The 23504-nt window shown below is 39.5% G+C and overlaps 3 non-coding genes across 3 annotated transcripts; all 3 read left to right on the forward strand.

The window, feature by feature from the left end:
• Positions 1-5846: 5846 nt before the first annotated feature.
• On the forward strand, positions 5847-5918 carry TRNAQ-CUG (transfer RNA glutamine (anticodon CUG)). The gene has a single exon. It is a non-coding gene; the product is annotated as a tRNA-Gln (tRNA).
• Positions 5919-11476: 5558 nt separating this feature from the next.
• Positions 11477-11548, forward strand: TRNAQ-CUG (transfer RNA glutamine (anticodon CUG)). Its single transcript has one exon. It is a non-coding gene; the product is annotated as a tRNA-Gln (tRNA).
• An 8680-nt stretch (positions 11549-20228) lies between these two features.
• Positions 20229-20300, forward strand: TRNAQ-CUG (transfer RNA glutamine (anticodon CUG)). The gene has a single exon. It is a non-coding gene; the product is annotated as a tRNA-Gln (tRNA).
• The last annotated feature ends 3204 nt before the right edge of the window (positions 20301-23504 follow it).

Raw genomic sequence — 23504 nt, forward strand, 5'->3', positions numbered from 1 at the left:
TCAAGGAGAGCTGCAAGCTATACTTCCGGCTTAGGCCTCAGTCTTCTGGGTCGGAGATTCAGCGGGTGGGCATAGTGATTTCCTTGCTACAAGGAGACCCACAGGTCTGGGCATATGGGTTGCAGCCTGACTGTCCGTCGCTTAAAAGTGTTGATGCTTTTTTTACGGCACTGGGCATGTTGTATGATGACCCTGACAAGACGGCCTCAGCCGAGGCTCAGATTTCGATCCTTAAGCAAGGGCGAAGGCCAGTTGAGGTTTACTGTACGGAGTTTCGGAGGTTGGCCCATGATACCCAGTGGAATGACCCAGCCCAGAGACACCAGTACCGAAGAGGTCTTTCTAACCAGATAAAGGACCAACTGGTACAATATCCCTTGCCTGATAGCTTGGATCAGCTCATGCAGTTATCCATCCGGGTGTATAGACGGCTGAGAGAGCGTAGGCTTGAAAGGGAGACTGAGATTTCCTTCCTTCCCAAGGGAACCTCAGACTCTGAGGAATTTTCTGAGGAGCCTATGCAGATTGGGGCTACCCGCCTCTCCTCGCGTGAGAAGACGCGGAGGAGACAGCAGGGGTTGTGTTTGTACTGTGGGAATAAAGGTCATGTGGTAGTATCATGCCCAGAAAAGCCGGAAAACTTCAGGGCCTGAGGGTGATGGGAAATATCCTGTCAGGCCAGAAGTCAGAATTTCCCAAGAAGACTTTTATCATTCCGGTGACCTTGAAGATCCTCGGTCAAACTGTCAAGACTGAGGCCTTTGTGGACAGTGGGGCCGACGGGGTTTTTATGGACCGCCAATTCGCCCTGAAACACTCTGTTCCCTTAGTACCCTTGGCATCGGAAATTGAGATTTGTGGGTTAAACGGGGAACCATTATCCCAAGGTAAAATTACCTCTTGCACTAGCCAGATTTCTTTGTTTATTGGAGCCACACACTCTGAAAAATTGTCCTTTTATGTGACTGTCTGTACTTTTGCCCCATTGGTGTTGGGGTTACCCTGGTTAAGGGCCCACAATCCTCAATTTGACTGGGTCTCTGGGGAGATTCTTAGTTGGGGTACTGATTGTTTCAGGAGTTGCTTGAGCCTTCCAGTTAGGCTCTCGCAGCTAAGTTTGCCAGGATTGCCAGGGTGTTATGCAGATTTTGCGGACGTGTTCTCCAAAAAAGTTGCAGAGGTACTACCTCCCCATCGCCCCTATGACTGTGCCATTGATTTGTTGCCAAATGCTAAGCTTCCCAAGAGCAGGTTGTACTCCCTGTCACGTCCTGAGACTCAGGCTATGGCAGAGTACATTCAGGAGAACTTGGCTAAGGGATTTATCAGACCTTCACAGTCTCCAGTTTGGTCGGGGTTCTTCTTCGTGGGTAAAAAGGACGGTTCGTTGCGACCCTGCATCGACTTCAGGGAATTGAACCGTATCACGATTAAAAACTCATACCCACTGCCTCTCATTTCGGTCTTGTTTGACCAGCTTCGTACTGCCACCATTTTTTCTAAGATTGACCTACGCGGTGCGTACAATCTAATCCGAATAAGAGAGGGGGATGAATGGAAGACTGCCTTTAATACCCACTCAGGGCATTATGAATATTTGGTGATGCCTTTTGGGCTCTGTAATGCCCCGGCAGTCTTCCAGGATTTCATGAATGATGTGCTATGGGAATATTTGGATAGATTCTTAGTTGTATACTTAGATGACATCCTAATCTTCTCCCATTCCCTGGAGGAACATCGGAAGCATGTACGCTTAGTCCTCCAGAAACTCAGAGACCACCGGCTTGGGGCTAAGCTGGAGAAGTGCGAATTTGAAGTTCAGCAAATCGCATTTCTAGGATATATTATCTCCCCAGAAGGTTTCCAAATGGAGGGTTCCAAGGTACAGGCAGTCCTGGATTGGGTGCAGCCCACTAGTTTGAAGGCGCTTCAGCGTTTCCTGGGCTTTGCGAATTTTTATAGACGATTTATCGCTGGATTTTCGTCTATAGTGGCGCCCTTGGTGGCACTCACTAAGAAAGGGGCGGATGTTGCTCACTGGTCTTGTGAGGCTAAAGCGGCTTTTGCCCGTCTCAAAAGGGCATTTGTTTCGGCCAAGGTGCTGCGACACCCAGATCCAGAGCGTCCTTTTGTGGTAGAGGTGGATGCCTCTGAGATGGGTATTGGGGCAGTGCTTTCTCAGATCGGAGTGTCTGATAATTGCCTTCATCCCTGTGCTTACTTTTCCCGTAAATTTTCGCCTGCCGAGATGAATTATGACGTGGGTAACCGGGAATTGTTGGCTATTAAGGATGCACTCGAGGAGTGGAGACACTGGCTTGAGGGGGCTAAGTTTGTGGTCTCAATTCTCACTGACCATAAGAATCTGGCATATTTAGAGTCAGCGAAGCGTCTCAATGCCAGGCAGGCACGATGGGCTTTGTTTTTTGCTCGCTTTAATTTTTTGATAACATATCGCCCTGGGTCAAAAAACATCAAGGCTGATGCGCTCTCGCTGAGTTTTGCTCCAATCCAGGAGACCACCGAGGAGCCGTTGCCCATTGTTTCCCCATCATGTATTAAAGTGGGCATTACCCAGGACCTCTTATCATTAGTCCTTAGAGCACAGGAGCAGGCTCCTCCAGACCTTCCGGTAGGTCTTTTGTTTGTGCCTCCTAGGTTAAGACAGCGAGTGTTCCTGGAATTCCATGCCAAGAAGTCGGCAGGTCACCCGGGTATTGCCAGAACTCGGGAGTTGCTATCTAGGGCGGTGTGGTGGCCCTCGGTGGCTAAGGATGTGGATCAGTGGGTTCGGGCATGTGACATCTGTGCCCGAAATAAGACTCCTAGAGGGGTTCCTGTTGGCCCATTACATCCACTCTCTATCCCATCTAAGCCATGGACCCACATTTCAATGGATTTTGTGGTGGACTTGCCCAAATCCTCGGGGATGACAGCCATCTGGGTTGTCGTTGACAGGTTTTCGAAGATGGCGCACTTCGTTCCACTGGTTGGGCTGCCATCAGCCAGACGCCTGTCTGAATTATTTATGCTGCATGTTGTGCGTCTCCACGGGTTGCCACTTGATGTGGTCTCTGACCGCGGATCCCAGTTTGTGGCCAAATTCTGGAGGGCATTTTGTTCCGATCTCCAGATTTCTGTCAGCTTGTCGTCAGGCTACCATCCGCAGTCTAATGGGCAGACTGAAAGGGTGAACCAGTCCTTGGAGCAGTTCCTCAGGTGTTATGTCTCCAAGTGTCAGACTGACTGGGTTGCTCATCTGTCCATGGCGGAGTTTGCCTATAACAACGCGGCTCACTCTGCTACAGGGATCTCTCCCTTCCTTTGTGTGTATGGGCATCATCCTAAGGCCAATTCTTTTGACCCCCTGGACTCCACGCCTGGTGGTTCCTCTGTGGTTTCGGTCCTTAGAGGTATTTGGCGGAAAGTGAAGAAAGCCCTTGTGTCTGCGTCATTAGTGACCAAAAGGGTTTTTGATAAGCGGAAAAGACCCTGCAGCTTCAAATTAGGAGACTTCGTCTGGTTGTCTACCAAGAATTTGAAGTTGAGACAGCCATCTCATAAGTTAGGGCCCCGGTTCATCGGCCCTTATAAGATCACCAGGGTTATCAATCAGGTGGCATTTCAGTTAGATCTGCCCCGTTCTTTGGGTATCAATAAAACATTTCATTGTTCCCTTTTAAAATGGGCGATTAGTAATCCTTCTTCCAGTGGAAGACCTTCCCCTCTTCTGATACGTGGCCAGAGGGAGTTTGTTGTTGAAAGGATTCTTGACTCCAAGGTGGTTCGGGGTCGGCTGTCATTTTTGGTGCACTGGAAGGGGTATGGCCGGAGGAGCGGTCGTGGGTGCGCAGTTGTGATCTTCATGCCCCCAGACTGATACGCTCTTTCTTCTCGCAGTTCCCCGATAAACCCGGTGGTAGGGGTTCTTTGACCACTCGTCAGAGGGGGGGTACTGTTAGGGTCTCCTGCCCTGTGCTGCCACGTCGTCATGGCAACCGGGAGACAAGTGCTAGTGGAGTAACCTGAGCGCAGCTGATACTCCGGTTCGGGTCTTTTGCTGTGCAGTGGTTATAGGCTCTGTGCACGGCAGGGGATCCGGTGCTGGTTTTTGTGCTCACAGTCTGTGAGGTCTGAGTGGGGCGTGGACAGCACCTGCTTTATAAGGCCTCTTTTCAGGGTAAGCAGATGCTGCTGAATCTTTTTTGGTTAGTTAGTTCATGGAAGTTAGCCAGTACTGTGTAGCTTTGTATTTGTTTGTTGCTTACTGCAAATAGGCCTGGGGATTTGGTATTACACTCTGCCAATCCAGACCTAGCAGTAAGACTGGAGTCAGTCGTTTAGCTTGCTGGGGTTCTGTTACTACTCTGTGAACTTAGCAAGTTTGCGGCTGTATTCTAAGACTTGCCTGTCTAATCCTGTCTCACTGTGCTAGGTGTCAGGGGTCAGTTTAGTGGCAGTAAGCTAAAACCTGTGCACTGCAAGTGAGAAATAGGATTGTGGAGACTCTCCTTGTGTCTATCATTCCATCTCTGACCAAGGAGTTTACTGCCACACCCGTTGGTAACCCTTTAGGGTTTTGCTGTTGCCCTTAGCAACAGCATTTCGGGTTCTCTATGTATTAAAACACAACATCTTGCTTTTTCCATCTGTGCAGTTCTAATACAAGGGAGATACCCAGTTCCTTAGCCTCTGGGCTTCTCTGTTCACTTTGTGTGTATTTTGTCACCCTATTACCTTCTGTGTACGTTATGTCATATTCCCCAGTTTGTCTGTGAGTCCATTTGTTTTGCATAACAGTTCAAACACCAGTACATTCCTGCAGACACTGGAGTGCATAACAGTTCTGACACCAGTACTTTCCTGCAGGCACTGGTGTGCATAACAAAGGGAGATTCCATGGTGTTATGGTTAGCACTCTGTACTCTGAATCCAGTAAATTGAGTTCAAACCTCGGTGGGACCAGGTGCATTTTAGTACCTTCAGTTTAAGTCCTTGATTGACAAAAACTTTTCTTTTTTATACATATAATACATTTTTTGTAAAAATCACTGATTATTGTAAAAATGTACTAAAATCTAAAAAAAAAGGTAGTTATAGAAATGTTTGTAATTATATGAATTTTACTGTGTAATCCAAATAAGCATTGATGTTAATATATGTACAATAACTTCAATAAAATGTGTCTTCTAAGAATCTAACATTTTAGAAAAAAATGTTTAGATGTTCCCTAATGAATGTGGTTTCTTGGTGTATTGGTAACCACTCCACTCTGATCTTTGAATACAGTGATCTGTATTTAAATCTTGGTAGGTCCTATTGGTTTTTTGTAAGTACCATTCAGTTCATATCTCTCTGAGAGTACATTCTTATAAAAATATTTAGATGCTCCCTAATGGATGAGGTTTCATGGTATATTGGTAAACATTTTGGACTCTGAATCCATGATCTATATTTACATCTTGGTAGGTTCTATTGGTTTTGTTGTAAGTACAATACAGTTAATATCTCTGAGAAAGAAAATATCTATAAATTGCATAAATTAAGAATCTTACACACTGAGAGACAGGTTTATCTGTCATTTAATTCCAATAAAATGTATCCACTAAGAATCTTATACTCTGACAAAAAATGTACATGCTACCATATGAATGAGGTTTCATTGTGTGCTGTTAACAATTCTGGACTCTGAAACCTATAATCTGTATAAAAATTTGGTAGGTCCTAATGGCTTTTTTTTTGTAAATACAATGTAATACTTATCTCTCTGATTATTATTCCTGTAACTTGTAGAAAATAAGATCTCACACTCTAAGAGAAAGTTGTATATGTTGTGTTAGAAGAGAGGTTCCATGGTGTAATGGTTAGCACTCTGAGCTCTGAATCCAGCGATCCGAGTTCAAATCTCGGTGGGACCTGATGTGTTTTAGTACCTTCAGTTTAAGTTCTTGATTGACAGAAAGTCTTCTTTTTCATACATATAATAATTTTTTTAAATCACTGATTTTTGTAAATACGTACTAAAAGCTAGAAAAAGGTAGTTATAGAAATGTATGTAATTATATGAATTTTACTATATAACCCAAATAAGCGTTGATGTAAATATATGTACAATAATTGCAATAAAATGTGTCTTCTAAGAATCTAACATTTAAAAAAAAAATGTTTAGCTCTCCCTCATGAATGAAGTTTCTTGGTGTATTGGTAACCACTCTGATCTTTGAATCCAGTGATCTGTAATTAAATCTTGGTAGGTCCTATTGGTTTTTTGTAAGTACCGTTCAGTTTATATTTCTCTGAGAGTACATTCTAATAAAAACTGTTTAAATGCTTCCTCATGAATGAGGTTTCCTGGTGTATTTGTAACCATTTTGGACTCTGAATCCATGATTTGTATTTGCATCTTGGTAGGTCCTATTGTTTTTTTGTAAGTATTATGCAGTTCATATCTCTGAGAAAGAAAATATCTATAAATTGCATAAATTAAGAATCATACACACTGAGAGACAGGTTTATCGGTAATATAATTCCAATAAAATGTAACCTCTAAGAATCTTACACTGTGAGAACATTTTTTACATGCCACCATATGAATGAGCTTTCATAGTGTACTGTTAACAATTCTGGACTCTGAAACTAATAATCTGTATATACAAATTGGTAGGTCCTAATGATTTTATTTGTAAATACAATGTAGTACATATCTCTCTGAATTAATATTTCTGTATCTTGTAGAAATAAAGATCTTACACTCTGAGAGCAAGTTTTATATGTGTTATTAGAAGGGAGATTCCATGGTGTTATGGTTAGCACTCTGTACTCTGAATCCAGTAAATTGAGTTCAAATCTCGGTGGGACCAGGTGCAATTAGTACAAAGTTTAATTCCTTGATTAACAAAAACTTTTCTTTTTTATACATATAATACATTTTTTTAAAATCACTGATTATTGTAAAAATGTACTAAAATCTAAAAAAAAGGTAGTTATAGAAATGTTTGTAATTATATGAATTTTACTGTGTAATCCAAATAAGCATTGATGTTAATATATGTACAATAACTTCAATAAAATGTGTCTTCTAAGAATCTAACATTTTAGAAAAAAATGTTTAGATGTTCCCTAATGAATGTGGTTTCTTGGTATATTGGTAACCACTCAACTCTGATCTTTGAATACAGTGATCTGTATTTAAATCTTGGTAGGTCCTATTGGTTTTTTGTAAGTACCATTCAGTTCATATCTCTCTGAGAGTACATTCTTATAAAAATATTTAGATGCTCCCTAATGGATGAGGTTTCATGGTATATTGGTAAACATTTTGGACTCTGAATCCATGATCTATATTTACATCTTGGTAGGTTCTATTGGTTTTGTTGTAAGTACAATACAGTTAATATCTCTGAGAAAGAAAATATCTATAAATCGCATAAATTAAGAATCTTACACACTGAGAGACAGGTTTATCTGTCATTTAATTCCAATAAAATGTATCCACTAAGAATCTTATACTCTGACAAAAAATGTACATGCTACCATATGAATGAGGTTTCATTGTGTACTGTTAACAATTCTGGACTCTGAAACCTATAATCTGTATAAAAATTTGGTAGGTCCTAATGGCTTTTTTTTGTAAATACAATGTAATACTTATCTCTCTGATTATTATTCCTGTAACTTGTAGAAAATAAGATCTCACACTCTAATAGAAAGTTGTATATGTTGTGTTAGAAGAGAGGTTCCATGGTGTAATGGTTAGCACTCTGAACTCTGAATCCAGCGATCTGAGTTCAAATCTCGTTGGGCCCTGATGATTAAGTTCTTGATTGACAGAAAGTCTTCTTTTTCATACATATAATAATTTTTTTAAATCACTGATTTTTGTAAATATGTACTAAAAGCTAAAAAAAGGTAGTTATAGAAATGTATGTAATTATATGAATGTTACTATATAACCCAAATAAGCGTTGATGTAAATATATGTACAATAATTGCAATAAAATGTGTCTTCTAAGAATCTAACATTTTAGAAAAAAATGTTTAGCTATCCCTCATGAATGAAGTTTCTTGGTGTATTGGTAACCACTCTGATCTTTGAATCCAGTGATCTGTATTTAAATCTTGGTAGGTCCTATTGGTTTTTTGTAAGTACCGTTCAGTTTATATTTCTCTGAGAGTACATTCTAATAAAAACTGTTTAAATGCTTCCTCATGAATGAGGTTTCCTGGTGTATTTGTAACCATTTTGGACTCTGAATCCATGATTTGTATTTACATCTTGGTAGGTCCTATTGTTTTTTTTTGTAAGTATTATGCAGTTCATATCTCTGAGAAAGAAAATATCTATAAATTGCATAAATTAAGAATCATACACACTGAGAGACAGGTTTATCGGTAATATAATTCCAATAAAATGTAACCTCTAAGAATCTTACACTGTGAGAACATTTTTTACATGCCACCATATGAATGAGCTTTCATAGTGTACTGTTAACAATTCTGGACTCTGAAACTAATAATCTGTATATACAAATTGGTAGGTCCTAATGATTTTATTTGTAAATACAATGTAGTACATATCTCTCTGAATGAATATTTCTGTATCTTGTAGAAATAAAGATCTTACACTCTGAGAGCAAGTTTTATATGTGTTATTAGAAGGGAGATTCCATGGTGTTATGGTTAGCACTCTGTACTCTGAATCCAGTAAATTGAGTTCAAATCTCGGTGGGACCAGGTGCAATTAGTACAAAGTTTAATTCCTTGATTAACAAAAACTTTTCTTTTTTTATACATATAATACATTTTTTTAAAATCACTGATTATTGTAAAAATGTACTAAAATCTAAAAAAAAGTAGTTATAGAAATGTTTGTAATTATATGAATTTTACTGTGTAATCCAAATAAGCATTGATGTTAATATATGTACAATAACTTCAATAAAATGTGTCTTCTAAGAATCTAACATTTTAGAAAAAAATGTTTAGATGTTCCCTAATGAATGTGGTTTCTTGGTGTATTGGTAACCACTCAACTCTGATCTTTGAATACAGTGATCTGTATTTAAATCTTGGTAGGTCCTATTGGTTTTTTGTAAGTACCATTCAGTTCATATCTCTCTGAGAGTACATTCTTATAAAAATATTTAGATGCTCCCTAATGGATGAGGTTTCATGGTATATTGGTAAACATTTTGGACTCTGAATCCATGATCTATATTTACATCTTGGTAGGTTCTATTGGTTTTGTTGTAAGTACAATACAGTTAATATCTCTGAGAAAGAAAATATCTATAAATTGCATAAATTAAGAATCTTACACACTGAGAGACAGGTTTATCTGTCATTTAATTCCAATAAAATGTATCCACTAAGAATCTTATACTCTGACAAAAAATGTACATGCTACCATATGAATGAAGTTTCATTGTGTACTGTTAACAATTCTGGACTCTGAAACCTATAATCTGTATAAAAATTTGGTAGGTCCTAATGGCTTTTTTTTGTAAATACAATGTAATACTTATCTCTCTGATTATTATTCCTGTAACTTGTAGAAAATAAGATCTCACACTCTAATCGAAAGTTGTATATGTTGTGTTAGAAGAGAGGTTCCATGGTGTAATGGTTAGCACTCTGAACTCTGAATCCAGCGATCCGAGTTCAAATCTCGTTGGGCTCTGATGATTAAGTTCTTGATTGACAGGAAGTCTTCTTTTTCATACATATAATAATTTTTTTAAATCACTGATTTTAGTAAATATGTACTAAAAGCTAGAAAAAGGTAGTTATAGAAATGTATGTAATTATATGAATTTTACTATATAACCCAAATAAGCGTTGATGTAAATATATATACAATAATTGCAATAAAATGTGTCTTCTAAGAATCTAACATTTAAAAAAAAAAATGTTTAGCTCTCCCTCATGAATGAAGTTTCTTGGTGTATTGGTAACCACTCTGATCTTTGAATCCAGTGATCTGTATTTAAATCTTGGTAGGTCCTATTGGTTTTTTTGTAAGTACCTTTCAGTTTATATTTCTCTGAGAGTACATTCTAATGAAAACTGTTTAAATGCTTCCTCATGAATGAGGTTTCCTGGTGTATTTGTAACCATTTTGGACTCTGAATCCATGATTTGTATTTACATCTTGGTAGGTCCTATTGTTTTTTTGTACGTATTATGCAGTTCATATCACTGAGAAAGAAAATATCTATAAATTGCATAAATTAAGAATCATACACACTGAGAGACAGGTTTATCGGTAATATAATTCCAATAAAATGTAACCTCTAAGAATCTTACACTGTGAGAACATTTTTTACATGCCACCATATGAATGAGCTTTCATAGTGTACTGTTAACAATTCTGGACTCTGAAACTAATAATCTGTATATACAAATTGGTAGGTCCTAATGATTTTATTTGTAAATACAATGTAGTACATATCTCTCTGAATGAATATTTCTGTATCTTGTAGAAATAAAGATCTTACACTCTGAGAGAAAGTTTTATATGTGTTATTAGAAGGGATATTCCATGGTGTTATGGTTAGCACTCTGTACTCTGAATCCAGTAAATTGAGTTCAAATCTCAGTGGGACCAGATGCATTTTAGTACCTTTAGTTTAAGTCCTTGATTGACAAAAACTTATCTTTTTTATACATATAATACATTTTTTAAATCACTGATTATTGTAAAAATTTACTAAAATCTAAAAAAGGTAGTTATAGAAATGTTTGTAATTATATGAATTTTACTGTGTAATCCAATAAGCATTGATGTTAATATACGTACAATAACTTTAATAAAATGTGTCTTCTAAGAATCTAACATTTTAGAAAAAATTTTTAGATGTTCCCTAATGAATGTGGTTTCTTGGTGTATTGGTAACCACTCCACTCTGATCTTTGAATACAGTGATCTGTATTTAAATCTTGGTAGGTCCTATTGGTTTTTGTAAGTACCATTCAGTTCAAATCTCTCCGAGAGTACATTCTTATAAAAATATTTAGATGCTCCCTAATGGATGAGGTTTCATGGTGTATTGGTAAACATTTTGGACTCTGAATCCATGATCTATATTTACATCTTGGTTGGTTCTATTGGTTTTGTTGTAAGTACAATACAGTTAATATCTCTGAGAAAGAAAATATCTATAAATTGCATAAATTAAGAATCTTACACACTGAGAGACAGGTTTATCTGTCATTGAATTCCAATAAAATATATCCACTAAGAATCTTATACTCTGACAAAAAAATTTACATGCTACCATATGAATGAGGTTTCATTGTGTACTGTTAACAATTCTGGACTCTGAAACCTATAATCTGTATAAAAATTTGGTAGGTCCTAATTGCTTTTTTTGTAAATACAATGTAATATTTATCTCTCTGATTATTATTCCTGTAACTTGTAGAAAATAAGATCTCACACTCTAAGAGAAAGTTGTATATGTTCTGTTAGAAGAGAGGTTTCGTGGTGTAATGGTTAGCACTCTGGACTCTGAATCCAGCGATCCGAGTTCAAATCTCGTTGGGACCTGATGATTAAGTTCTTGATTGACAGAAAGTCTTCTTTTTCATACATATAATAATTTGTTTAAATCACTGATTTTTGTAAATATGTACTAAAAGCTAAAAAAAGGTAGTTATAGAAATGTATGTAATTATATGAATTTTACTATATAACCCAAATAAGCGTTGATGTAAATATATGTACAATAATTGCAATAAAATGTGTCTTCTAGGAATCTAACATTTTAAAAAAAAATGTTTAGCTCTCCCTCATGAATGAAGTTTCTTGGTGTATTGGTAACCACTCTGATCTTTGAATCCAGTGATCTGTATTTAAATCTTGGTAGGTCCTATTGGTTTTTTGTAAGTACCGTTCAGTTTATATTTCTCTGAGAGTACATTCTAATAAAAACTGTTTAAATGCTTCCTCATGAATGAGGTTTCCTGGTGTATTTGTAACCATTTTGGACTCTGAATACATGATTTGTATTTACATCTTGGTAGGTCCTATTGTTTTTTTGTACGTATTATGCAGTTCATATCACTGAGAAAGAAAATATCTATAAATTGCATAAATTAAGAATCATACACACTGAGAGACAGGTTTATCGGTAATATAATTCCAGTAAAATGTAACCTCTAAGAATCTTACACTGTGAGAACATTTTTTACATGCCACCATATGAATGAGCTTTCATAGTGTACTGTTAACAATTCTGGACTCTGAAACTAATAATCTGTATATACAAATTGGTAGGTCCTAATGATTTTATTTGTAAATACAATGTAGTACATATCTCTCTGAATGAATATTTCTGTATCTTGTAGAAATAAAGATCTTACACTCTGAGAGCAAGTTTTATATGTGTTATTAGAAGGGATATTCCATGGTGTTATGGTTAGCACTCTGTACTCTGAATCCAGTAAATTGAGTTCAAACCTCGGTGGGACCAGGTGCATTTTAGTACCTTCAGTTTAAGTCCTTGATTGACAAAAACTTTTCTTTTTTATACATATAATACATTTTTTGTAAAAATCACTGATTATTGTAAAAATGTACTAAAATCTAAAAAAAAGGTAGTTATAGAAATGTTTGTAATTATATGAATTTTACTGTGTAATCCAAATAAGCATTGATGTTAATATATGTACAATAACTTCAATAAAATGTGTCTTCTAAGAATCTAACATTTTAGAAAAAAATGTTTAGATGTTCCCTAATGAATGTGGTTTCTTGGTGTATTGGTAACCACTCCACTCTGATCTTTGAATACAGTGATCTGTATTTAAATCTTGGTAGGTCCTATTGGTTTTTTGTAAGTACCATTCAGTTCATATCTCTCTGAGAGTACATTCTTATAAAAAATATTTAGATGCTCCCTAATGGATGAGGTTTCATGGTATATTGGTAAACATTTTGGACTCTGAATCCATGATCTATATTTACATCTTGGTAGGTTCTATTGGTTTTGTTGTAAGTACAATACAGTTAATATCTCTGAGAAAAAATATCTATAAATTGCATAAATTAAGAATCTTACACACTGAGAGACAGGTTTATCTGTCATTTATGTCACGATCCGGGTATCTGGACGCCATTTCTTACCTATCAGATGCTTCCTAAGGCTGGCTCAGCGCTCCAGGACCGGATCCCATCTGTTATCCTAATGTTCACATTCCTGCATCCTCTCCTGTCTCTCTGAGACGCTGTCACAGTAACGCCTTATTACATCTGGCATGGCGTCTCCCGCGGCCTCCGCCGCCGTCCCTGAGCTTCTGCATGCAGAGTGTCAGAGTGGCGATTACGTCAGCCGCGGCCTCCGCTGTGTCCGCGTGGTTGGATGTGCACTTGTCAGCCTGGCGTCTCCTGTCTCCAGTGGCCGGCGCCGCCATTACTGTTTTCATTACCACATGGATTACAAACCAAACTTCCCTCCAAGTGTCTGCATGGGCGCAGCCATCTTGGATTCTGTCAGCTGATCATTTCCTCCAATCTGTTGTCAGTATTGTTAATCTGCATAATTGCCTAGCCAATCCCTTCCTTGCTGCAGGTATAAATACACTGTGCCTGAGCAAGGAAGGCGTCAGTGCTTTGGTTGTCAAACCTAGTTCCTGTTTGTCTCTCTCCTGTGATTGTCTTCCAGGTTCCAGCTCCTGTCTCAAGACTTCCACCATAGAGACCCGCACCAGCATTCCACCTGCGGTGTAGCCTGACTCTCCAATCCATTGTGGATTCATCTGTTTCCAGCTACAACATTACCTGCTTCCAGCTCAGCTTCCAGCAGAGTACAGCTTCCCTTAAAGGGCCGGTGTCCTTTCTACACTTTACCACTCTCCACCGGTATTATTATTTCTCCGCTCTCAAGTTCTACATTTCAGTTCATATTTCATCGCTCCCAAATTCATTTATTATTTAACTGGTTCCAGCCAGTATCCACTCCGTGCTAACAACAGTCTGGTTCCAGCCAGTATCCACAGCAGCTGTTTTACCTTCAGCAACCAAGCTTTTCCTGGAACACCAGCTGGCACAATCCTGGGTTATCTCCATTGCTACAGTCGGGCCTGGTAAGGACTTTCCATCTAGAAGATCATAAGAACTATCTCACACTACCAGTGCCCTGTGGCTCCTGCCATCCTGTAGTACCCAGGAACTGTATTTATTATTTGCTGACTTTTACGTTTTCTTTTACTGCTGCTGTGTTGCGGAGTTGTCATAATAAACATCATTGACTTTTATCTAAGTTGTCGTGGTCACGCCTTCGGGCAGTTATTATTCATGTTACTTACATGTCCAGGGGTCTGATACAACCTCCCAGGTTCCGGTACATCTCAGCCCCTACAACTGAGGCTGCCTCCCGTCAGCTCAGGCCCTCAGTTGTGACAGTAAGCACTGACCTAATGAATCCAGCCGGAGACCAGGATCAAGCGGCCAGGCCGATGCAAGAACTGGCAGCCCGACTAGAACATCAGGAGGCTGCACAGGGCCACATCATCCGCTGTCTCCAGGATCTCTCTACTCGGCTGGACGGGATTCAGACAACTCTCCGTGGATCAGGCGCATCTGGTGCGTCAACCACAGTGACTCCAGCTATAACCCCACCCACCTTACCCATTTCTGCTCCACGTCTTCATCTTCCAACGCCAGCAAAATTTGACTGATCTCCAAGATTCTGCAGGGGATTTCTCAACCAGTGTGAGATTCAGTTTGAGCTACAACCTGGCAATTTTCCCAGTGACCGTACAAAAATTGCGTACATCATCTCTCTTCTCAGTGGCTCCGCCCTTGACTGGGCATCACCGTTATGGGAGAGGTCCGACACCCTGCTATCTTCTTACACTGCATTCGTGTCAACATTCAGGCGCATCTTCGACGAGCCAGGCCGGGTAACCTCAGCTTCATCCGAGATTCTCCGTTTACGCCAGGGGTCACGTACTGTAGGACAATATCTGATACAGTTCCAGATCCTGGCATCCGAACTGGCATGGAACGACGAGGCCCTGTATGCTGCATTCTGGCATGGCTTATCTGAGCTTATTAAAGATGAGTTAGCTACCAGAGACTTACCTTCTAAGTTAGATGAGCTAATCTCACTCTGCACGAAAGTTGATTTACGTTTCAGAGAGAGAGCAACTGAGCGTGGAAGATCATCTGCTCCAAAATCTTCTGCTCCTCCTCCTCGTCAACTGTCACCATCTAAAGATGAGCCCATGCAAATTGGCCGTTCCCGTTTAACTCCTGCTGAGCGCCGAAGACGTCTCTCTGAGTCTCTTTGTCTTTACTGTGCAGCTCCGTCTCACACCATCAATGCCTGTCCCGAACGTCCGGGAAAACTCCAAACCCTAGCTCGCCCAGGAGAGGGCCGGCTAGGAGTAATGATCTCCTCTCCATCTCCTCATGATTGTAATCTCCCAGTCTCGCTTCAAGTTGCTCAACGTTATCGGAACGTCATTGCTCTCCTTGATTCCGGAGCAGCTGGGAACTTTATTACTGAAGCCTATGTTAAACGGTGGTCCCTACACACCGAGAGACTTCCTTCCTCCTTTTCCTTAACTGCCGTGGATGGCAGTAAAATTTTTGATACTGTTATTGCTCTAAGGACTCTACCAGTTCGTCTGAGAGTGGGAGTTCTTCATTCCGAACTTATTTCACTTTTAGTGATTCCAAGAGCCACACATCCTGTGGTCCTGGGCCTTCCATGGCTCCGTCTTCACAATCCTACAATTGATTGGACGACTACGCAAATCCTGGCATGGGGTTCCTCCTGTGCAGAGACATGTTTGTTTAAAGTATTGCCTGTCTGTTCTTCCTCCCCCAGGTCGTCTGATGTTCCACCTCCTCCATATCAAGATTTCACGGATGTGTTCAGTAAAGCTTCTGCTGATATCCTTCCTCCTCATAGAGAATGGGACTGCCCGATTGATCTCGTTCCAGGGAAGGTTCCACCTCGAGGCCGAACTTATCCGTTGTCTCTGCCTGAGACGCATTCTATGGAGGAATACATTAAAGAGAACCTAGCAAAGGGGTTCATTCGACCTTCTTCTTCCCCAGCCGGCGCGGGCTTCTTTTTTGTAAAAAAGAAAGATGGTGGTCTGCGGCCGTGCATCGACTACAGAGGTTTGAACGACATTACCATCAAGAACCGTTATCCTTTACCCCTGATTACTGAGCTCTTTGACAGAGTTAGCGGAGCTACCATCTTTACAAAGCTGGACTTGCGAGGTGCATACAATCTCATCCGGATCCGTGAGGGTGACGAGTGGAAGACCGCCTTTAACACCCGTGACGGACATTATGAGTACCTCGTCATGCCCTTCGGATTGAGCAATGCTCCAGCTGTCTTCCAGCATTTTGTCAATGAGATTTTCAGAGACATTCTATACCGTCATGTCGTGGTCTATCTAGACGATATCCTCATTTTTGCCAACGATTTAGAGGAACATCGTTTTTGGGTTAAAGAGGTTCTGTCCCGTCTCCGTGTCAATCATCTCTATTGCAAATTAGAAAAATGCGTCTTTGAAGTCAAGTCCATTCCGTTTCTAGGGTACATTGTGTCCGGTTCCGGACTAGAGATGGATCCTGAGAAACTACAAGCAATTCAGAATTGGCCGGTACCCTTAACCCTCAAAGGGGTCCAGAGGTTCTTAGGGTTCGCCAATTATTACCGAAAGTTTATACGAGACTTTTCCACCATTGTGGCGCCTATTACTGCTTTCACCAAGAAGGGTGCTAACCCGTCCAAGTGGTCTGAAGAAGCCATGCAAGCTTTTCATCTTTTAAAACAGAGGTTCATCTCTGCGCCTGTCCTGAAACAGCCTGACATCGACTCTCCTTTCATCCTAGAGGTGGATGCCTCCTCCGTTGGAGTAGGAGCGGTGTTATCTCAGAGGGCTAAAGATGGCCATTTACATCCTTGCAGTTTCTTCTCCCGGAAGTTCTCCCCAGCTGAGCGCAACTATGCCATTGGCGACCAGGAGTTGCTAGCCATCAAGCTCGCTCTAGAAGAGTGGAGGTATCTGTTGGAGGGAGCTTCTCATTTAATCACCATACTTACAGACCACAAGAACCTTTTATACCTGAAGGGCGCACAATGTCTCAACCCTCGTCAGGCCAGATGGGCACTTTTCTTTTCCAGGTTCGACTTTAAACTCCAGTTCTGTCCGGGCTCTCAGAATCGCAAGGCCGATGCCCTTTCCCGCTCATGGGAGCAAGAAAATGAGTCAGAGTCTTCAGACAAGCATCCTATTATAAATCCGTTGGCATTCTCCACGGTAGGGATGGACTCTACGCCCCCATCAGGGAAAAGTTTTGTGAAGCCGATGCTAAGGAAGAAGCTCATGCATTGGGCCCATGCTTCCCGTTTTGCCGGACATACAGATATCCAAAAAACCCTGGAGTTTATCTCTAGGTCCTATTGGTGGCCAACTCTGAAAAAGGACGTCTTGGAGTTTATTGCATCTTGCCCAAAGTGTGCCCAACATAAAGTATCCCGCCAGTCGCCTGCGGGGAAACTGGTTCCACTATCCGTTCCCCGTCGACCATGGACCCACTTGTCGATGGATTTCATTACAGACTTACCCATGTGCAACAAGTTCAATACCATCTGGGTGGTAGTTGACCGGTTCACCAAGATGGCACACTTCATTCCTCTCACCGGTCTTCCGTCAGCTTCCAAGTTGGCTCAAGTATTCATACAAGAGATCTTCCGACTCCACGGTCTTCCTGAAGAAATTATCTCAGATCGAGGAGTTCAATTCACAGCCAAATTCTGGCGAAGTTTATGTCAAGTCCTCCAAGTCAAGCTAAAGTTTTCCACGGCTTACCATCCTCAGACCAATGGTCAAACCGAGAGGGTGAATCAGGACTTGGAGGCCTTCCTCCGCATCTATGTGTCCTCCTCTCAAGATGACTGGGTTCAATTACTTCCCTGGGCCGAGTTCTGTCATAACAACCAGTATCATTCTTCATCTGCTTCAACACCATTTTTCACTAACTTTGGATTCCACCCTAAAGTTCCTGAGTTCCAACCGCTTCCAGCAACTTCTGTTCCCGCAGTGGATATCACCTTGCATCAGTTTGCCAATATCTGGAAGAGCGTACGATCAGCTCTGCTCAAGGCATCGTTCAGGTACAAGAAGTTTGCGGATAAGAAGCGACGAGCAGTTCCTGCTCTCAAGGTGGGTGATCGGGTATGGTTATCCACGAAGAATTTGAGGTTAAGAGTTCCCAGTATGAAGTTTGCACCTCGCTATATCGGTCCTTTCAAGATTGAACAAGTCATCAATCCTGTTGCTTACAGACTCCAGTTGCCTCCCTTCTTAAAAATACCCAGGACATTCCATGTTTCCCTGTTGAAACCGCTGATCTTGAATCGGTTTCATTCCCCACTTCCTCCAACTCCGAAAGTCCAAACTCAACGAGGCGTTGAGTATGAAGTGGCCAAGATCCTGGACTCACGTCACCGTTACGGTCAACTACAATATCTTATTGACTGGAAGGGTTATGGTCCTGAGGAACGTTCATGGACCAATGCTTCTGATGTCCATGCTCCTGCCTTGGTCCGGAAATTCCATTCCAAGTTTCCTCAAAAGCCAAAGAAGTTTCCTGGGGCCACTCCTAAAGGGGGGGGGTGCTGTCACGATCCGGGTATCTGGACGCCATTTCTTACCTATCAGATGCCTCCTAAGGCTGGCTCAGCGCTCCAGGACCGGATCCCATCTGTTATCCTAATGTTCACATTCCTGCATCCTCTCCTGTCTCTCTGAGACGCTGTCACAGTAACGCCTTATTACATCTGGCATGGCGTCTCCCGCGGCCTCCGCCGCCGTCCCTGAGCTTCTGCATGCAGAGTGTCAGAGTGGCGATTACGTCAGCCGCGGCCTCCGCTGTGTCCGCGTGGTTGGATGTGCACTTGTCAGCCTGGCGTCTCCTGTCTCCAGTGGCCGGCGCCGCCATTACTGTTTTCATTACCACATGGATTACAAACCAAACTTCCCTCCAAGTGTCTGCATGGGCGCAGCCATCTTGGATTCTGTCAGCTGATCATTTCCTCCAATCTGTTGTCAGTATTGTTAATCTGCATAATTGCCTAGCCAATCCCTTCCTTGCTGCAGGTATAAATACACTGTGCCTGAGCAAGGAAGGCGTCAGTGCTTTGGTTGTCAAACCTAGTTCCTGTTTGTCTCTCTCCTGTGATTGTCTTCCAGGTTCCAGCTCCTGTCTCAAGACTTCCACCATAGAGACCCGCACCAGCATTCCACCTGCGGTGTAGCCTGACTCTCCAATCCATTGTGGATTCATCTGTTTCCAGCTACAACATTACCTGCTTCCAGCTCAGCTTCCAGCAGAGTACAGCTTCCCTTAAAGGGCCGGTGTCCTTTCTACACTTTACCACTCTCCACCGGTATTATTATTTCTCCGCTCTCAAGTTCTACATTTCAGTTCATATTTCATCGCTCCCAAATTCATTTATTATTTAACTGGTTCCAGCCAGTATCCACTCCGTGCTAACAACAGTCTGGTTCCAGCCAGTATCCACAGCAGCTGTTTTACCTTCAGCAACCCAGCTTTTCCTGGAACACCAGCTGGCACAATCCTGGGTTATCTCCATTGCTACAGTCGGGCCTGGTAAGGACTTTCCATCTAGAAGATCATAAGAACTATCTCACACTACCAGTGCCCTGTGGCTCCTGCCATCCTGTAGTACCCAGGAACTGTATTTATTATTTGCTGACTTTTACGTTTTCTTTTACTGCTGCTGTGTTGCGGAGTTGTCATAATAAACATCATTGACTTTTATCTAAGTTGTCGTGGTCACGCCTTCGGGCAGTTATTATTCATGTTACTTACATGTCCAGGGGTCTGATACAACCTCCCAGGTTCCGGTACATCTCAGCCCCTACAACTGAGGCTGCCTCCCGTCAGCTCAGGCCCTCAGTTGTGACAATTTAATTCCAATAAAATGTATCCACTAAGAATCTTATACTCTGACAAAAAATGTACATGCTACCATATGAATGAGGTTTCATTGTGTACTGTTAACAATTCTGGACTCTGAAACCTATAATCTGTATAAAAATTTGGTAGGTCCTAATGGCTTTTTTTTGTAAATACAATGTAATACTTATCTCTCTGATTATTATTCCTGTAACTTGTAGAAAATAAGATCTCACACTCTAAGAGAAAGTTGTATATGTTGTGTTAGAAGAGAGGTTCCATGGTGTAATGGTTAGCACTCTGGACTCTGAATCCAGCGATCCGAGTTCAAATCTCGGTGGGACCTGATGTGTTTTAGTACCTTCAGTTTAAGTTCTTTATTGACAGAAAGTCTTCTTTTTCATACATATAATAATTTTTTTAAATCACAAATTTTTGTAAATATGTACTAAAAGCTAAAAAAAGGTTGTTATAGAAATGTATGTAATTATATGAATTTTACTATATAACCCAAATAAGTGTTGATGTAAATATATGTACAATAATTGCAATAAAATGTGTCTTCTAAGAATCTAACATTTTAGAAAAAAATGTTTAGCTCTCCCTCATGAATTAAGTTTCTTGGTGTATTGGTAATCACTCTGATCTTTGAATCCAGTGATCTGTATTTAAATCTTGGTAGGTCCTATTGGTTTTTTGTAAGTACCGTTCAGTTTATATTTCTCTGAGAGTACATTCTAATAAAAACTGTTTAAATGCTTCCTCATGAATGAGGTTTCCTGGTGTATTTGTAACCATTTTGGACTCTGAATCCATGATTTGTATTTACATCTTGGTAGGTCCTATTGTTTTTTTGTAAGTATTATGCAGTTCATATCTCTGAGAAAGAAAATATCTATAAATTGCATAAATTAAGAATCATACACACTGAGAGACAGGTTTATCGGTAATATAATTCCAATAAAATGTAACCTCTAAGAATCTTACACTGTGAGAAGATTTTTTACATGCTACCATATGAATGAGCTTTCATGGTGTACTGTTAACAATTCTGGACTCTGAAACTAATAATCTGTATATACAAATTGGTAGGTCCTAATGGTTTTATTTGTAAATACAATGTAGTACATATCTCTCTGAATGAATATTTCTGTATCTTGTAGAAATAAAGATCTTACACTCTGAGAGAAAGTTTTATATGTGTTATTAGAAGGGAGATTCCATGGTGTTATGGTTAGCACTCTGTACTCTGAATCCAGTAAATTGAGTTCAAATCTCGGTGGGACCAGGTGCAATTAGTACAAAGTTTAATTCCTTGATTAACAAAAACTTTTCTTTTTTATACATATAATACATTTTTTTAAAATCACTGATTATTGTAAAAATGTACTAAAATCTAAAAAAAAGGTAGTTATAGAAATGTTTGTAATTATATGAATTTTACTGTGTAATCCAAATAAGCATTGATGTTAATATATGTACAATAACTTCAATAAAATGTGTCTTCTAAGAATCTAACATTTTAGAAAAAAATGTTTAGATGTTCCCTAATGAATGTGGTTTCTTGGTGTATTGGTAACCACTCAACTCTGATCTTTGAATACAGTGATCTGTATTTAAATCTTGGTAGGTCCTATTGGTTTTTTGTAAGTACCATTCAGTTCATATCTCTCTGAGAGTACATTCTTATAAAAATATTTAGATGCTCCCTAATGGATGAGGTTTCATGGTATATTGGTAAACATTTTGGACTCTGAATCCATGATCTATATTTACATCTTGGTAGGTTCTATTGGTTTTGTTGTAAGTACAATACAGTTAATATCTCTGAGAAAGAAAATATCTATAAATTGCATAAATTAAGAATCTTACACACTGAGAGACAGGTTTATCTGTCATTTAATTCCAATAAAATGTATCCACTAAGAATCTTATACTCTGACAAAAAATGTACATGCTACCATATGAATGAGGTTTCATTGTGTACTGTTAACAATTCTGGACTCTGAAACCTATAATCTGTATAAAAATTTGGTAGGTCCTAATGGCTTTTTTTTGTAAATACAATGTAATACTTATCTCTCTGATTATTATTCCTGTAACTTGTAGAAAATAAGATCTCACACTCTAATAGAAAGTTGTATATGTTGTGTTAGAAGAGAGGTTCCATGGTGTAATGGTTAGCACTCTGAACTCTGAATCCAGCGATCTGAGTTCAAATCTCGTTGAGCCCTGATGATTAAGTTCTTGATTGACAGAAAGTCTTCTTTTTCATACATATAATAATTTTTTTAAATCACTGATTTTTGTAAATATGTACTAAAAGCTAGAAAAAGGTAGTTATAGAAATGTATGTAATTATATGAATTTTACTATATAACCCAAATAAGCGTTGATGTAAATATATGTACAATAATTGCAATAAAATGTGTCTTCTAAGAATCTAACATTTTAAAAAAAAAATGTTTAGCTCTCCCTCATGAATGAAGTTTCTTGGTGTATTGGTAACCACTCTGATCTTTGAATCCAGTGATCTGGATTTAAATCTTGGTAGGTCCTATTGGTTTTTTGTAAGTACCGTTCAGTTTATATTTCTCTGAGAGTACATTCTAATGAAAACTGTTTAAATGCTTCCTCATGAATGAGGTTTCCTGGTGTATTTGTAACCATTTTGGACTCTGAATCCATGATTTGTATTTACATCTTGGTAGGTCCTATTGTTTTTTTGTACGTATTATGCAGTTCATATCACTGAGAAAGAAAATATCTATAAATTGCATAAATTAAGAATCATACACACTGAGAGACAGGTTTATCGGTAATATAATTCCAATAAAATGTAACCTCTAAGAATCTTACACTGTGAGAACATTTTTTACATGCCACCGTATGAATGAGCTTTCATAGTGTACTGTTAACAATTCTGGACTCTGAAACTAATAATCTGTATATACAAATTGGTAGGTCCTAATGATTTTATTTGTAAATACAATGTAGTACATATCTCTCTGAATGAATATTTCTGTATCTTGTAGAAATAAAGATCTTACACTCTGAGAGAAAGTTTTATATGTGTTATTAGAAGGGATATTCCATGGTGTTATGGTTAGCACTCTGTACTCTGAATCCAGTAAATTGAGTTCAAATCTCGGTGGGACCAGATGCATTTTAGTACCTTTAGTTTAAGTCCTTGATTGACAAAAACTTTTCTTTTTTATACATATAATACATTTTTTAAAATCACTGATTATTGTAAAAATTTACTAAAATCTAAAAAAGGTAGTTATAGAAATGTTTGTAATTATATGAATTTTACTGTGTAATCCAATAAGCATTGATGTTAATATACGTACAATAACTTTAATAAAATGTGTCTTCTAAGAATCTAACATTTTAGAAATTTTTTTTAGATGTTCCCTAATGAATGTGGTTTCTTGGTGTATTGGTAACCACTCCACTCTGATCTTTGAATACAGTGATCTGTATTTAAATCTTGGTAGGTCCTATTGGTTTTTTGTAAGTACCATTCAGTTCATATCTCTCTGAGAGT

The sequence above is a fragment of the Pseudophryne corroboree genome, chromosome 11 (genome assembly GCF_028390025.1).
Source record: "Pseudophryne corroboree isolate aPseCor3 chromosome 11, aPseCor3.hap2, whole genome shotgun sequence".
NCBI classification, from domain to species: Eukaryota; Metazoa; Chordata; class Amphibia; order Anura; family Myobatrachidae; genus Pseudophryne; species Pseudophryne corroboree.